Source organism: Rhineura floridana, chromosome 8 (genome assembly GCF_030035675.1).
Source record: "Rhineura floridana isolate rRhiFlo1 chromosome 8, rRhiFlo1.hap2, whole genome shotgun sequence".
NCBI lineage: Eukaryota > Metazoa > Chordata > Lepidosauria > Squamata > Rhineuridae > Rhineura > Rhineura floridana.
In genome coordinates this window covers 47,852,969-47,870,058 of record NC_084487.1, presented here as the reverse complement: position 1 = coordinate 47,870,058, position 17,090 = coordinate 47,852,969, and the positions used below count along the sequence as shown (strand labels likewise).

At 38.9% G+C, this 17,090-nt stretch overlaps 1 protein-coding gene across 1 annotated transcript in view; it reads right to left on the bottom strand.

Annotated features, from left to right (window-relative positions):
* Positions 1 to 226, bottom strand: part of SEPTIN3 (septin 3) — a 34,506-nt gene extending 34,280 nt beyond the window's left edge. Inside the window, exon 1 of the mRNA XM_061639310.1 lies at positions 9 to 226. The gene's annotated coding sequence lies outside the window, so the exon portion shown is untranslated. The remainder of the gene's footprint in view (positions 1 to 8) is intronic.
* Between the last annotated feature and the right edge of the window lie 16,864 nt (positions 227 to 17,090).

The following is a 17,090-nucleotide window of genomic DNA, read 5'->3' as shown; positions in this document are numbered from 1 at the left end:
ACGTTTACCTGGAAAGATGAATGTATGAAGCAGTTGGATGTCTACAGTGATGTCTCAGAGCTTCCAAAAATCCAGATCTTTCAAAGAGCAGCCTGCTGTCCCCCACACACAAAGATTGCAGTGAAATCCACAAAAATGTTTTAACTACATCAGCTCTCAGAAGGAACATCAGTTGTAAGATATTCAGACCTCCTGGAGTTCATGGTGAATGGAGTGAGTCCTTGCCTTCTCTTTCTCTATTCAGTCTTTTGAACGCTAGGGATTTTTCCCATCCTTCTTAAGAAATTAAGTGGGAGAGAGAGTCTGGGAGAACTTGGAGCCGAACACAGCTGGACACAGAAGCCAAAAGGAGTGGGCAGGGGCACTGAATGAGAGCACTCATACAGTGCCCTGACTAGGAAATGAAAAACAGGAATTAGTGGATTCTAAAGGTCTCAGTGCACAAGACAATGTCAACAACTATAAACGTCATGCAACATTTGTCTTCTATAACACTTCAGTGATGGCAGTATAGAGCAAGCCAATCTAACATGCATTATAGAGACCTGGTTGGATGAAGCAGGAGAGTGAATCTCTCCCAGCTTTGCCCACCAGTCCAGCAGCAACTAAGGTTTGACAGGTAGGTGGGATCACAGTTGGGCTATCATGAGTCCATCCCCTTATTTAGGTACCTGTTCAGAATTTTACAGGTTTTGTGTGTCTATTCTCTCCATCAGCTCTGCTGAAATACCAACTCCATCAGGCTCTGAAATGTCATCTACAGCAGCCATTCCATCAAGCTATATGTAGGAGGAAGTGAGCAATGGGACTACAGGGCCTCTCAATCTACGCAACTGAAAGGGCAGGAACATTTGGCTCCTCCTTGCTATGAAATCTTTTTACTCCAGCAGATCATTGCAAAAACTCTGCAACTAAGAAATAGTGCCTGAATTCTATTTTCAGTCTTGACATGTGTTTGTAATTTACCTAGTCCAGAGGTTGACAATGTGGTGCCCACAGGTGCTCATGTGTCTGTAGATGTGCTCTTTAGTGTCCACAGGGTCCTCTCCCCTCACTCTACTGAAAGTAGGCTTGAACCGTAGCCAATAGGCAGTAGTATGTGCTTGGTAATGGGTTAAGAGAATGTAGGTGCAGCATATGTTCTGGGGCAGAGAGAAAGGACAGGCAGGAAACAGACAAAACAAGGGCAGTCAGAGGCAGGTTTCTCAGGACCCTGGACAGAGTCCAGGGAGCCAATGAGTTGTCCTGACATCACCTGAAGCATCCTTCCTGGGCCTGACTAGATGTGACAATAACTGCATGAATGCAATTAATATGTACATCTTAGCCATGTACATTAACAGCTGCGGGGGAATCTGAGTAGCAATGGTATCCAGGGGCTGGTGAGGGATTCCTCCCTCTGCCATGGTCCTAGTCAAAATTCACCCTCAATCTGCCATTTGCATTGAGAGGAAGTGTCTGTTAGTGCCAATGGGAAATTTCCTCCCAATGTAAATAGCTGCTACAGCAAAGTGGTTTTCATCAAGACCTCAGAAAGGGAGGAAAGGTTTAAATCCTCCCCTCTGCACTTGATCTCAGTAATTACTAGTTTATTTATTTATTTATATCCTGCCCTTCCTCCCAGCAGGAGCCCCCCCCCACACACACACAGAGGCTGTTATTTACAGTTTGAAAAATGTGCACATTAAATGCAAAGGCACGCCTAGTTTTGTTTCATTTTTGGCCAGAACTTTGTTCTTCGTTTGGCCCAAAACAAAGTTGATCAAGTTAGCTCACCAAATTGTAATTTTCAGCTAATTTGTTGTGCACCCACCAGAGATTTATACTTACAATGTTATGATGCAAGTTGTGGACTGATCTGAATGTCCTTGGAGTTTCAGTAGCTTGTGGTGGAGTAATGTACATCTTTCAAGCTGTATGCTCATATATGCTGCTAACTTTAGTACAAACCACTTTTATGGGGTCTGGTGGCATGCCCAGAAGAAGAAGAGCTGGAATAATGCAATTAAAGGAAAACAAAATATAAATTTCCCTACAACTCAGAAAGCACACTTTCACGTGTAGATATCATGAGGCATGGGGAAGAAATTCTATTAATTCTCATTTTAATGTGAATCTACTGAACTCACACTCCTGAAATAATATGCAAACAAAAACACAGCTATTCTACCAAATTCACACTTCTCTGAATATTGCGATACACTTCTTAAACCAAACAAATGTACAAAATGCATCATATTAGGGAAAATTCTAACAAATTTTCACGAGGACTTTTTTTAAAAAATGCAAATGATGTGGAAATATGGTGGATAATGAGAATCTGAGAGAAACCACCATTAACAGATTTGTCTATCCCTGGGCATCATAGTCTGGGTCTTTTGGGACAGTTCCAAACTTCTATAGGTTTTTTGGATGTCTTTTGACAATAGATCCAGTTTATACTACTATAGATAAGAGATCCAAGTTCCAGGTAAAACTGATCCCATGGTAACAGCCCAAAGGAACCTAGATGGGTCAGTGGCTTGACACAATATGGTTGCTGTTATGTATATTAATGCCCTGGCATATATGTGTAGATAAGCATATGTAGTTATTCCATCAGTGAACCCTGGTCAATCACTGCTAGTCCAAAAGGATGAGCAAAGTCAGCAAAGGAGGCAGGATTACAATTGCTCTAGAACAGGAACAGTAAATCCTCTCAAGAGGAAGTCCCTCTTCTATAATTTTTGTTGCTACTGTCATTGATCATAGTGATAAATAGCAGCAACCTTATAGACATATTTAAAAGTCTTCTTAAAAATTCTTTTAGTTCTATAGCACCTTTCTAGACCTCTTTGGCTTGGCTTTTCAATTCAAACATTCCACATCATATTGCTTTAAACTGGTCTTGAATCATTGCAAAACCTCTGACCTACTTAAAGTCTTACATGGAAAGGACATATCTACCCTGTCATCATCATGCCCACTTCCATCTTCATCTAGGGTTTGTTTACAGGGCGCAAGAGTAGGAGGAGGTGGAACAATAAGCTTTTTTAGAAGGCTTGAAGGTCCTGGAATCCTAACATTACTTCCATTCCAGACCTTTGACCCCATCACATTCTTGCCATGCTAACCCTGTCATCCCCAGACAAATCTGCATAAATGGTGTAAACCAATAATATATGTTTCTGCATTATAGATGATATTCCAAATTATGCTATTAAAAAAAATCTGCCACTGCATCAATCAAGATGTCATCTCCAGTACTTTAGTGAGATGGCAATACTGGAATTCGTTTATTTCTATTGCATCACTCAACATGAACATCACAAAGTATATTTCACACTTTATGAAAATGTCAGGAGTGAAGTGCAAAAGCTTTTTGAACAACAACACAGTACAGATTACATGCTCTCCCATTTTTGACAGTTGAATATTGGTTAACATAAACAAGTAAAGTGAGGATCTGGTATGAATGTCAAGAAGGCACCTCCTTGAGGGCATACCCTGCCAAATACTTTTTGAAATGTCGATTTCAAGATATAATTTTTATACAATAGAAAAGGCATATTTATATATTCAGTGTCATAATTGTTCGTATTTTTGTGGTCACAACTTCCTTCCATAGCACTGAGATTTTCAATATGGGCTCCTGCTGGGTGGAAGGGCAGGATATAAATCAAATAATAATAAATAAATACATATTCATTAGGGAATGGAATCAAATATCTGCTGGCTTAAATTCCATGTGTGCAGTCTGACTTCTGAAGTCCCTTTCCTACTGCAAGATCTCAGGCCTCTAACAAGCCACTTCAAAAAGTCATGGAATCCCATAGAACAGCCTCCATTGGAGAGCAAAGAGCTATAGTCAGAAGATGAAGCCTGGAACGTGCCCATGCATGAATGGAAATGCTTGGATATGTACATGGAAATATTTATTTATTTATTTCATTTCTAAACCGCCCATAGCTAATAGCTCTCTGGGTGGTGTACAAAACAAGATTAAAATACAATATTAGAATAAAATCAGTAACAAAGAGCAACAAAATTAAAACTAAAACATTAAACATAAAAACATGAACATTAAAATGCCTGGGAGTATAGCCAGGTCTTAACCTGGCGCCTAAAAGAAAGAACCGTAGGCGCCAGGCATATCTCCTCTGGTAAGCTGTTCCACAGTTCGGGGGCCACCACAGAAAAGGCCCTAGATCTAGTAACAATCCTCCGGGCATCCTGGTGAGTTGGTACCCGGAGGAGGGCCTTAGATACTGAACGAAGTGAACGGGTAGGTTCATAGCGGGAGAGGCGTTCCACAAGGTATTGCGGTCCCACACCGTATAAGGCTTTATAGGTCAAAACCAGCACCTTGAATCTGGCTCGGAAACAAATAGGTAGCCAGTGCAAGCGAGCCAGGACAGGTGTTATATGCGCGGACCGATTGGTCCTCGTCAACAACCTGGCTGCCGCGTTTTGCACTAGCTGAAGTTTCCGAACAGTCTTCAAGGGCAGCCCAACGTAGAGTGCACTACAGTAATCCAGTCTAGAAGTTACCAGAGCGTGAACATCTATTGCTAGATGGCCCTCTTACGTAAAACACCTACAAATCATTTAAAAAAAAATTAAAACCAGACCACCTTGAGATCTGTGCTCCATCCTAAGTTAGAAGTCAGTAGTAGGGCCGGCCCTTCCATTAGAGAGAATGAAGTGGTTGCCTCATGTTGTGGGCTGGCCCCATGTGAAATGTATGTATTTCCCATCAAAGAGTCTTTACAATATATGAATTAATCTGAATGTATAGGTTATTATATGTCCAGATATGCATATCTCTTTATAGCCTTAAAAAGGTAAAAAAGGAGGGCTCTCCCTTCCTTTGTCTAGTTGTGGGCAGTCATCCAATGTACTGATAATGGCACATAGCTTCCAGCTGCAGCTGCCTGTTGACATGTAGGAGCTAGAGGAGAAAGTTCCTCCTATGGTGTAGACTACACCTGTTTCTGGTAAAACTGACTAGTTATTATGATAAAGTCCCGTTTGCTGCCTCTGGTAAGAGGCACATAGAGACGGCAACTGAAAAGAACACAGCTGTTTGAACCAAGGTCACAGCCTTGATAAATTCTTGTAAAAGGGAGGGGAATTCCTGCATTCAGGATCAGTCTTACAGACTGATCCAACGTACTGCCATGCTGCTGCCAATAACCAGACGTCTGCTGCATACAAGGGGGAGATTATTCCATTTCTTTCCAGATAAGAGATTGAAATGTATTAAAATATGCTCAGGGAAATGTAACTTGTTTGCAATGTAACTTGTATAATTATCAAGTAATAGTACCTTATATTTTTATAAGAGATGTTACCCGAATACTGAAATGTATACTGAGGTATAATCCTAATATATAATACTGAGCTGTAATGCATCAGATCGCTGAGATCTCCATTATGTGCTTGTAACCAGTCAGGACTTTGACCGTGACCTATATGATTCTGATTTACTAGCTGAAGCCAGATACACATGTACTTGTATGTATGAAATGAATGTATAAAGAATATTATAAAAATCCTTCTGCTGTTGAATTCCCATTATTTTTCCTGAGATATCCTTAAACCTTAGTATGGTCTTTCATAGGACCTTGACCTTAGTTTACTAGACAGACTTAGCTGCTGGCAAAAACTGTGGAAGCTCAGGTGACCACAACATTTGTCATATAAGTTGCCTGTGTAGATATGATGGTTTGAGGCCATTTCACTCAGGCGAGGGGAGAGGGGCCAAGAGCAGCAGCCAGATGTTATGTTGGGAGAACACAGCTGTATGTGCCACATGGCTTGCCCTAAGTCAGCCTACTGCCCTCAGGTGCAGTGGAAGACACTGCTCCATCACCACTGTTGAGGTAAGACTGAGTTGCCAGTCTGGTCAGCTTTTGCACATGGAATTGGAGAGGGCACTGTCTTCACCTTTGCCTCAGGCAGCAAAATGGACCTTAGGCTAGTCCTGAGCAATAAAACAAACACAGAGTAGCCAGAACTCAACATCTGGGAAGTGAGACTAGATATTTCTAAGTAATTTCATTTCTTTTTAGTCATTTTTAAAAATATCTGTGATACATATTTTCGTATCCTGAGTGGCTCTGCAGGGTATTGAACATTAGAATTTACAGTATCTGAGAAAATACAGTAGAAAGATCTGCTGGATCAGAAAAAAACAACCCACAGGTAGGGTTGCCATATTGCCTGGTTAGCCGGGTTTTACCCGGATTCTATGCATGCCACCCAGTGCCCGGCTAGCCCTTTAGGTGGCCCGGATTCTCAGCTTTAATTTTAAAAAAAATTAAGTTTCTAGGTGGTCCGGTTCTCAAGATATACATTAAAAACGTCAGCCGCCCCCCCCGACCGTTAACTCTTTCTTTAAACAGTACTGTATAGCACTTCGTAGCTTTAACCCCGCCCGTTCAGGATTGCAGCCAATCAGGGATTGTGTTTCAGTTTCTTTTTTTTTTTTTCAATAATTTTTATTCAGATTTTCATAAAACATACAAGACAAAATCATAAAACATTCAAAGACAAAAAACAAAATCAAAAATAGTTAAACAAAAAGAAAAAAAAGAAAAAAAAAACAAAAACAAAAAATAAAGAGTAAAATATTGACTTCCCATTTGTCAAAGATCAAATCAGTTATAAGTCTATAATATATAACAATCCTGTCTCTTAAGTCATATTATAAAATCACTTTCCTCCAGTAGTTATCTTACTTAATCATCAAATCTCATAAACATTACTTTATTCTTTCCACAAAAAGTCAAAGAGAGGTTTCAATTCTTTAAGAAATATATCTATCAATTTTTTTTTCCAGATAAGCATATCGATTAATCCATCTCATTACTAATTATGATAATCTTATTGTCATAACCATAGTCAAAATAAACATTTCAATTAATCCATCACATCAGAATCTGTTAGGTTCAATAATTTCAGTAGCCATTGTTCTATTATCTCTATTAGTTCCATTTTCCATCTTCCATCTTCAGTAGTCTTGTTAAGTCCAGTAATTTCAATATCCAATCTTCCATTATCAGTATTCCATAATAATCTTGCTGTCAAAGCCATAGTCATATAGTAAGAGTCTGATGGGGATTACCTCTATCCCAAATATTTTCTTGCCATCCATTCTGAATAGGTTGCTGAAATACTGCTGTGAAATCATATCTCTGTTCTTTTTTTCAAAATACACTGGGTCATCTCTTAAAAGTTTTTCCATTGTCACATGGCTGCAGTTAATTCCATAGATTTTCTCTATATTGGGCTCCATCACATCATTCCAGTCCAGAAGATTATCCATGCCATTGATAACTTTATCTCTAGAATCTTCATTCATTTCTTCAGAGATAACATTGAGTTCCAAACAATAGATTTTATTTCTAAAGTCCATAGACTCCAAATCTTGTTCCTGTTCCACGTTGGTTCCAATCTCCGGGATCTCCTCTCTCACAGGGACCCCTATTCCAGTCTCCAGGGTCACCTCTCTCACAGGGACCCCTGTTCCAATCTCCGGGGTCTCCTCTCTCACAGGGACCCCTTCCAGGGTCACCTCTCTCACAGGGACCCTTATATCTTTAATCTCCTGCTTCATTTTACTCAATTCAATTTTCATTATCTCAATCTCATCCATTATTTTCTGAAACATAGTTATTTCCAGATTTTCAGCCACTTTCTTAATTGCCATTTTAAAAGAAAAATATAGGAAAACCACTTCTTATTTCAGCAACAATTGGGTTAATACTCCAAACTTGGTGACATCACAGTATAAACAGAGCAGACAGCCTTATCTCTCCAATAGTTAAGTAAACAAAATGCAGTTCCCAGGATCGAAACAATTAATGGCAATCGTCAAGAAACAGATTCGTCAAAATAAAATAGACCAAAAAGAGAGTAGTCTCAAAACAGTATAATATTTTTCAAAATAAAAATCTGGAATAGAAATCCCTCTTCTGTGTATATCTTTAGAATGCAAATCCAGGACAGCTTTTTGCAACAAAAACAGAGATAAGCTATTAATTAGTGCGTAGCAGAGAGAAGTTATGGCTCCCCAGTGAGATGTCAAAAACTGATCAATCTGGCAAATCTCTTTTAAACAGCAACAATTTAAGTCAAGTAAAAGAAAAATATAGAAAGAAGGGTGCTTGCCTGTTAGTGCGTTCTCTCTTAGAAGATAAGATGAACGTTCGCTTTAACAGATAGAGCTTGCTGTTGAAAATCCGTCCCACCTTCGTCGGCTGGACCTCGTCCCATAAATTAATGAGATCTGGTCGTCCCAACAAAAATAGGCTTTGAGGTTAATCTCTTCGTTTCTCCCTACCCGGGAGAAGTTTAATCAGTCAAAAAAAAAAAGAAAAAACTGACTGATATATCTGAATAAGCTTCTTTTGAGGCAGGAGCCCGTCTCAAAAGCAGGCACAGGCTAAGTCACCCTTCCCGGAAGTCAGGGATTGTGTTTCAGTTTCATTGACCTTAGGCAGTGTCTAGAAAACAAAATGGTGGTTTCACCCCCTGTTTATCTGAAAATCTCATAAATTGGGTAAGTATATATATTTCAGTTTTTTTCCTCTTGTGTGCAGGAGTCAGATCTTGGGCAGTGTTTAGAAAACCTTCCCAATGCTTGCTTTTTGTAAAAGCAATGCTAATCCCATATGCCCAGAGTAAATCCCATTGAATTCAATAGGATTTACTTTTGAGTAGACATGGTTATGAATGTGCTGAAAATCAATGGGACTTTGGGGTGAATGTAAAAAAGAATTGTGTTTGTGCCCTCCAGTCCTATTTTAAAGCAAGTAGGCAGGGCTTACTTAGGTATTACAGTTTTTATTCTGTAGGAAAGTAATACTGATTTTTTTAAAACTAATACTGATTTTTCTGCAATGACCAACTGGTTTGACAATAAACTATTATATGGGCTGTATGTATTTATACATCTGCAGTGTGTGCGTGTGCGTGTATGGAGTCTTTCCAACACCCCTGTGAGGTAGGGTTGGAAACCAAGGCAGCTCACAACAAGAAATAAAGCCATTTAAAATCCAATGACCATAAAAACAAGTATAAACAGTTGCAAAACAGCGTAAAGTGGCATGATTCGGAATTTTGGGTTGTGTGAATGAAGTTGCTTATCACTTGAAGTTGCATTTCTGTCCCTGTTTGAGTAAGCCCCACTGAATACGCTGGGACTTGCTTCTGAATAAATAAACCTAGGATTGCACTATAAATATCTTTACAGTTTGTGTAAATAATAAATATATTTGATAGTCATACTTTTATATAAATATTTCTTCATTTATCATATTTTTGGTTGTGAGATGCTTAGTTTTCTGCCTTACTCATAGGAATCTTGTTGTGGTTGGTATGGTATTACATTTAGGAAAGTGTTACTGCCTTTTGTGTTGTTTTTTTCCTATTTGCATTTCACTTATCTTTAACCTCACTCCATTACAGCCATAGAAGCAACAGCAGCATATGCAAGATAATTAACTCCCATTAGTGATAAGAACAAGAATTTATAATTATTATTTCAATTAAAACAAGAGGCTTATCAATACTTTGAAGAGGACCAGATATTTATTTTCTTTCTGAGCCCAGGACTGGGTCTTTCATGATGCCCGGGGGGGGGGGGAGCAGGAGAGTAGTCGATAAGACAGACATCCTGGCATTGGTAATCTAATTAGCAAGGTATGTGTGGGGTTGTTGCACACTTCCAGGCCCAGATTCATTTTGAGTATGGAGGTGGAACCTGTGTAGATGTGGTTGATCAAAGGGAGAAGAAATTTTGAGTTAAACAAAGCTCTGCTTTTATAAAACCTAAGAAACATACAGATACTTTGAATGTCTGAGTGCCTGCACCAGTGGAATACTGGAGGAACTTGTAAAGCTTGCTGCAACAGTATTTACAACTGAGCATGTGGTGTGAAAGACTCCTTTTCCTAACATTTTGGCTTCTTGTTTTTCTCCACCCACCACATCTTTGAAATATATCGTATATGGTTAACCGTACTGCTGCCCTGACTTACTTTATGTTTGTTGCTATTTTGTGTTTTTATTATGTTTTTATATTGATTGTGTATTTTTATTGTTTTTATTATATTTGTAAGCTGTGCTGAGCTCTGTTTTTAACAGCAAAAGGGCAGGATATAAATTCTCTTAATCAATCAATAAATACTCCATAGTGTTGGAAACTAGAGTCTAGGCATTTAAGGCTAAAAATGTTGCTTTTAAAAAAAGATTTCTCACATCTTCCCCCAGTTTTTGGTGGTAACACAAAAACAAAACAACTGGACAATCCAAGTATTAATATGCAAATATTTGCATAATATGCAGATTAACCTGCCCGGATTTGTGGAACTGGAATATGGCAACCCTACCCACAGGCCTTTCATGGAATCTTAGAATGTATGATTATAAACACTGTCAGCTCACCAAAAGGTTTTATATAGCACTTAATTTTTTTCAAAACCTGCAGACCCAGGTGGCCATGCATTTACAACAGAACAACAAAAAATCCACACAGGGTCAAACCACATTACAATAAACACTTTTATTTTGGAGAATGAAAACCAAGCAGTCACAGCATCCAATCTGGAATGTGCTCCTGGTCCAGATTGGGCCTGCTCCAGTTTCCTGAAGAATATCACCCTCTTCTGGCTGCCATGTGCCCTGGAAGGTGCTGTTTGTAGTAAGCAACTGATGATACAATTCTGCTGGTGACAAACTGGTCAGGACCTATTTGTATTGTTCTACATTTTAAAAAACCGCAGGGACACATGAACAAAAGCCTAAGGCCCACTACAATTATGTAAACTGTTAGCATACATACATCAATGGCTAGGGTTGCCAGGTCTCTGGTATTTGCCTAGAGACTCTGGATTTTGGGGATTCTCTCTGGGTCTCTGGGTGAGTCACCTTAATATCTGAACTCTCAGCTTTCTTTTTTTTAAATTAAGTTTTTAGGTGGTATGGTTCATGAAATGCACAACAAAATGTCAGCTGCAACCCCTCAACCTCTGTTAAATGAGCTCATAACTGGCTTCTCTAACCCTACCCTTTCAGGTAGATAGCCAATAAGTGAAGTCAGGGTTGTGATTTATTGGCCTTCAGGCAGTATCTAGACCCCATTGCAAGGCCAGAAAACTGTTTTTTCCTGCTTATCTGAACATCTCATAAATTGAGTAAGTATATAGCTTTCAGTCTTTTTCTCTCTTGTGTGCCGGAGTCAAAGAAGTTTGAAATTTCCTGGGCTGTTGAAGAGGGCAGGGTTCCCAATATGAAGCTTTAAGCCAATACTTACTTTTCTGGGAGTGAATCTGCAATGCTAATCCCACATACCCAGAGTAAACCCCATTACATTCAATAAGATTTACCTTTGAATAGTAGACATGGTTAGGATTGTGCTGTAAATTGATGGGACTTTTGCGTGAACATAGCAAAGAACTGTGTTTGTGTTGTAAATCTTTCTCTCCCCTTCCAGTCATATTTTTAAAGGAATTAAGCAGGGCTTACTTAGGTATCACAGCTTTTATTATCATTTTATTATGTAGGAAACTAATACTAATCTTTTTTTAAAAAAATGTTCTGCAATGGTCAACTACTTTTCACAATAAACTATTATATAGGGTGTAAGTATTTTTTCCATCTCCTCTGTGTCAGTGTGTGTGTCTATGTTCATACTATGTCCTGATATGTATCTGATTTCACACCATGGTTATATATTATTATTTCCTCTACATTTTAAGTGTGCCCTTCTTCCTTGGGGTGGTCATGGTTCCCCTCTGTTTTCATCCTGAGGGGTAGATAGTCTGAGAGATAGTGAGTAGCCCATGGTCACCCAGTACACTTTATAGCTCATTTCCATTTAAAAATAATAATTAAAATGATTTACATGCAGGCAAAGTTTGTTAAGTAGATCCACAAAATACATTTAAAGCACATCCAACTCACATTTAAAGTGCATGACTTCCCTTAAAGAATCTTGGGAAGTGTAGTTCCCCCCCTCACAGTTATAGTTCCCACCACCCTTAACAAACTACAGTTCCCATGATTCTGTAGTGTGATTCATGTGCTTCAAATGTGTGTTGAATGTGCTTTAAATGAATAATTTGGATCTGCCCTAGATATGATGTGCATTCAGTAGTAAATTGAAAATAGCAATTTTAAAAGATACTTTTTTAAACAGGGGAAGGGTTCTAGCTCACTGGTAGGGCATATCTATGCATGCAAAATCCCAAAAATCAATTTCTGGAAAAGATTATTCCCTGGAATCCTGGAGAACCAATGTGAGTCCATGTCATCAGTACTGAGCTAGATGGTACCAAATGGCCCGAGTCAATATAAAGCGGATTCCTTTGTTCCTAGAAGTGGAAAGAGACGCAAGGGCCACAGTGACTCCAAAATTTATTTATGTATTTTATTTACAACATCTTATTCTGCTTTATTGTAAAAAATCTCAAAGCAGTTTACAGAAGGAATTAAAACTATAAAATTATTGGCAAAAACAGTTAAAGGCAGGTGTTTAAAAACATTCAAAGTAATAAAACCAACAATGAGTTAAAAATAGATAAAAAACACAGTAGCTTCTACATGTCTGGATAATCTTGCCTAAACAAAAATGTTTTTAGCAGGTGCTGAAAAGAGTACAATGAAGGCGTCTGCCAATAGGCAGGGAGTTCCAAAGTGTAGGTGCTTCTACACTAAAGGACTGATTTCTTACAAGAGCAGAACTAGTACTATGTGGCATCTGTAACATGGAAAACACACCTTGAACTTGGCCTGGCAGCAAATCGGCAACCAATACAGATTTCAGAGCAGCGGTATTATGTGCTGATAGGGTCTCACTTATGTCAACAATTGAGCCACAGCATTCTGCATTAACTGCAGCCCCCAGGTCAGGTTGTACTGCATGCAGATTTCTGTGACCTTGGCTGATTGGCTCTCTAGGGCTTTTTTAGTTTTGGTGTTTGGTTAGGAACCCTGATTGGTTGTAGGACACTGAATTTTCTGCCTTACTCATAGGAATCTTGTTGTGGTTGGTATGGTATTGTATTTAGGAAATCATCACTGTCTTTTTCTTTTTCTATTTGTATTTCATTTACCTTTAAGCTCACTCTCTTACATCCATAGAAGCAACAACGTGGTTCCATGTGCTCAGCTCATCCCCCTTAAACCCACTGATGATGCACCTTGTTGGTTGCATGATAGTTTGTTTCTTGCCCAACAGTGGTAAAAGACCATTCACATTCTGGGAAGTGTGGCTGCAGTTGTTGTTCCCAAGCTGCTGCCTATGAAGGTAGAGCAAACCATGTGTGTTTTCTGTCAATTATTACTCACTGGAATTGGGTTGGCTGTCAGAGTGAGTTTATAGAAGCCCACAGAGTAGACAGAAAGGGTAGAGAATCTTCTTGCTCTTACTCATTTTTCAAACTTCTTTCTGAAGTGAAGGGTCAAATATATGAAGAACTATGTTAAAAGGTAGGGGCAGGGCATTCCAGGCAGGGGGTTGCCAACCATGGTTGGATATGGATATCATTGCAGAGGATCCCTAGTCAAGACTTACCAACAGCACAATCCAAACTATCTACTCAGAAATAAGTCCTATTGAGTTTGATGGGGTTTAGTCCCTTAGTTAGTGTGTTTAGAATTGCAGCCTTCAGGACATCCATCTTAACTCCTGAGTGTTCCCATCTAACAACACTAGGCTCCTTTCATCCTACAATGGCCTTCTGTTGACTGGTCTGGCCTGAGGGCACTTAAACCCTTCTTGCCAGAAGCTAGTAGGCTATATTAAATGTTCCCTACCCAGACTCTTATCTTTTAGCTAAGATTTCTATCTAAATTTCCACTCAGAGAAATGTTTTTGTTTGAATTGTATTCTCCAAGCACCTGTGGTTAATGCTTAGCATATCATGCTTAATGACATCACTCGGGCCCACCCCTGAAATCTCTGGGTTTGGAATGCTTCTGACCTGGCAACTCTAATGGCAAGAAAGCACCATGAAGCTCAATTGGCTCTAGATAGTTTATTAGAATTTTAAATCTTTTCATATTTAAGAGTTACATAACAATTAACATGAAATTGCATCTCAGCAGGAGCATCTACGGCTGAACAGTGCAAAACTCAAGTTGAGAACATAGTTTGCAAAACATCACACAAAGATGGGATTACTTTGTTTTCCCTTAGCTCCTGAGGCAAATGAGTTAAATTCACAGTAGTGAACTATCTGACAATTTATTGAAGGAAAGGAAACATAGGGGTTTGTAGTGGAAACTAAGGTCACAGCTTATTCACCCCTTGCTCATATTAAGTGTGTTCCCTGCAATGCATTCTTAACTGTCCCAGTGCAGAGAATCATACAGCCTTCTGCTGTGCTCATAGATCCTCACAAAGCAACCACATCTGGAAAGTTAAATGCTTTTCGCAGTCCTCAAGTGGGATGGTTGCTGGGCAAAAAGGAACCCTGGATTCCGACTCAGCACTCCACACACACTCCCAAGAACAGGTCCACATTGTGAGGAGCTCCTCAGAGATATCTGTCAGTATCAGTTTGCTTAGAAGGGCATGAAAGCTGGGTGCTCCTCATAGCTATTCAGGTTGCATTGGCAAGTTGCAGATTTACCTACTTTCACACAGAAGAAACCACCTTCTGTGCTCTAATTGCTGGCTGTAGATTAGGGCAAATGTCTGAAATAGCCTTCCAAGGCATAACAATTAGACTCAAGCTTTCAAAATCCATGTTCATGTTTAACAGTGTTCTTACGTTTCTTTTGCTTCTAAGCCTGTAAAGTCTTCTATTTCCATATATTTTCTTACGTTTCTTTTGCTTCTAAGCCTGTAAAGTCTTCTATTTCCATATATTTTCTACTAATACAGTAGTAAGAACCAGAACAAATTTGAAATCCAAAAATAAACAAATGTCCAGTTAGATTAATTAAACATTTGAAATTGCTCCAGAAATCAGAGTGATCCTATGCATGTTTACTCAGAAAGTTAATTCTTACTGTTGTCTATGAGACTGCCTAGCAAGCTTGTTTAGAATTGCAGTCTCTGACTTATACAATATTGAACTTCAAAGCTGGGTAATTCAGAAGCAGAGCAGCCCTGTAGCCAAGGTGAGGCAATTGGGTGCACCGGGGCCCCTCTCCTAGGATTTTGGGGGAAATTGTCTTTTTAATTTGTGATATGGGAGACAATGACAGCCTCCATTTAAAGAAGACAGCTTGTTTTAAAAACAGGAGCAGTTTAAGAATAGGACCCTCTGAAAAATTCAGTGAATAAAACAGAGTGAATGAACAACAAAAGCCTCATCTGGAAAAGCCCTCAAATGTCTGCTCACTCAAAATTTTCCCTGTTTGAGAGTAGATTTTTCATTATCACAATCCCCTATAATTACTTAAATGATCCTGGGGGGGGGGGCGGAAAACTAACTATGATGCAGTTACTACAATGGGTAGAGCAGGATTGGGTGCTTATTGCTAAAGGGTGAAATAATTATCTGAAAAAGTATCTATCCTAAGTTACCCTTTACTTTTTTAAAGCCCCCACTATACTGACAATCATAGTGGCTATTTTTTTTCTTTTTCTTGTGTACTTTATGGCAAATGATGAAAACAGCCCTAGAAGAATAGAGATACTGCTGTGCTTGCTACAGTTAGCCAGTTAGCTGACTGGCCACCTAGGCTGTAACCTAATTTCTGATTTGCCTCCTGTGTGAAGCTCAGCATGAAGGCTTTTCAGGGTTTCTGGGCAGAAAAATCAATCCAGCAACCAATAAAAAAATTCCAGTTGCTTTCCACAATTAGTTTCCAATAGCTTAGTTAGTCCTTTCTATAACAAGTTAAAAAGTTGTCCCTTGATTGTCCAACAGGAAGGAAAATGTAAAGGTCAGGAACAAGACTAGAAGGAGGGACCCTCAAGGAGTAGTTAATGCATTTTGGTATCCTCTTTTTCATTGTATGCTTAACATTGTTTTCTCTTATTAAAAAAATATGCCAATCATTTAATTCCTGGTGTTATTCATAATAATTTTTTTGTTTACTTGACCTTTGCACAGCTCCTTATGTAGGCTAGCACACTCTACATGGAGGAGTAAGGGGAAGGTCACTGCCTTTCCCTTCACATCCTTTCCACCAAGTGAGGGAGTGGTACTGACTGGCACTATGTGCCTCCCCCAGAAAAATGCCCCACCTAGAAATGTGGCTGCCACACCTAAAAAGGAAGGCTGGCTACAGAGCTGTTTCAGAGCACTGAGTAACTGGAAGTTTTAGCATTTTAGTTCAGTTTTCTCACTTCTAATATTTTCAGTTTGAAAGATCAACTGTTGATATTTCTAAACATAGAGTGGATTTAAATTTGATATTTAATTCAAATTGATCAGATTCAAAGCCACAAAAGCCTAATCACGTAAAACACATGAACCAAGAAGAGATGTCTCAGTTTCACATGGACCTAAAAATCTACCACAGAAACATAATATTCACACAGGGATTATCATGACAATTCCATTTTGAAGATTTCACAAGTCAGTTTTAAGAACAGTACAAAACAGGACAAAACTCACAAGAAATTATAAAAACACCATAATTCTGGTATGAGATTGCTCTATAATTAAAAACAGACATCACTGACTAAAATAACTTTCATTCTTGTTCAGTTGAAGGTAGTTAGCCCTAGGAAGTAAGATATAGAATTGGGTAGATAAAACCTTTTTAGACTTGGCACACAAAACAGTACAAAACAGGAAAAGAGGCCATGGCTTCAGACAGAGTACAGACAGGCCATTGGTTCTTCTAATTCCTATTTTACCCTTTTTTAGAATTCTCAGTAGCCGCTGAAAAACACAGTTTAGGTGGCTGCTATTAAGTCAAGCACAAATATAGGTTGACTCTCCTTCCTTCTAAGTTAGGTGGAGTGATTCTAACCATTTACCCTGACTCCAAGATTTTGGCACAAAACTCAGTCACTCGTTATTGTTTTGTCTATATAGTTTGCTTTTGAAAATGTTTTATGCTGGTGAAATAGAGAACATATTTTCCCCTAGGATAGGAACAGAAAAGTGTATCTTTCAAATCACTCAGTAACTGTCAAT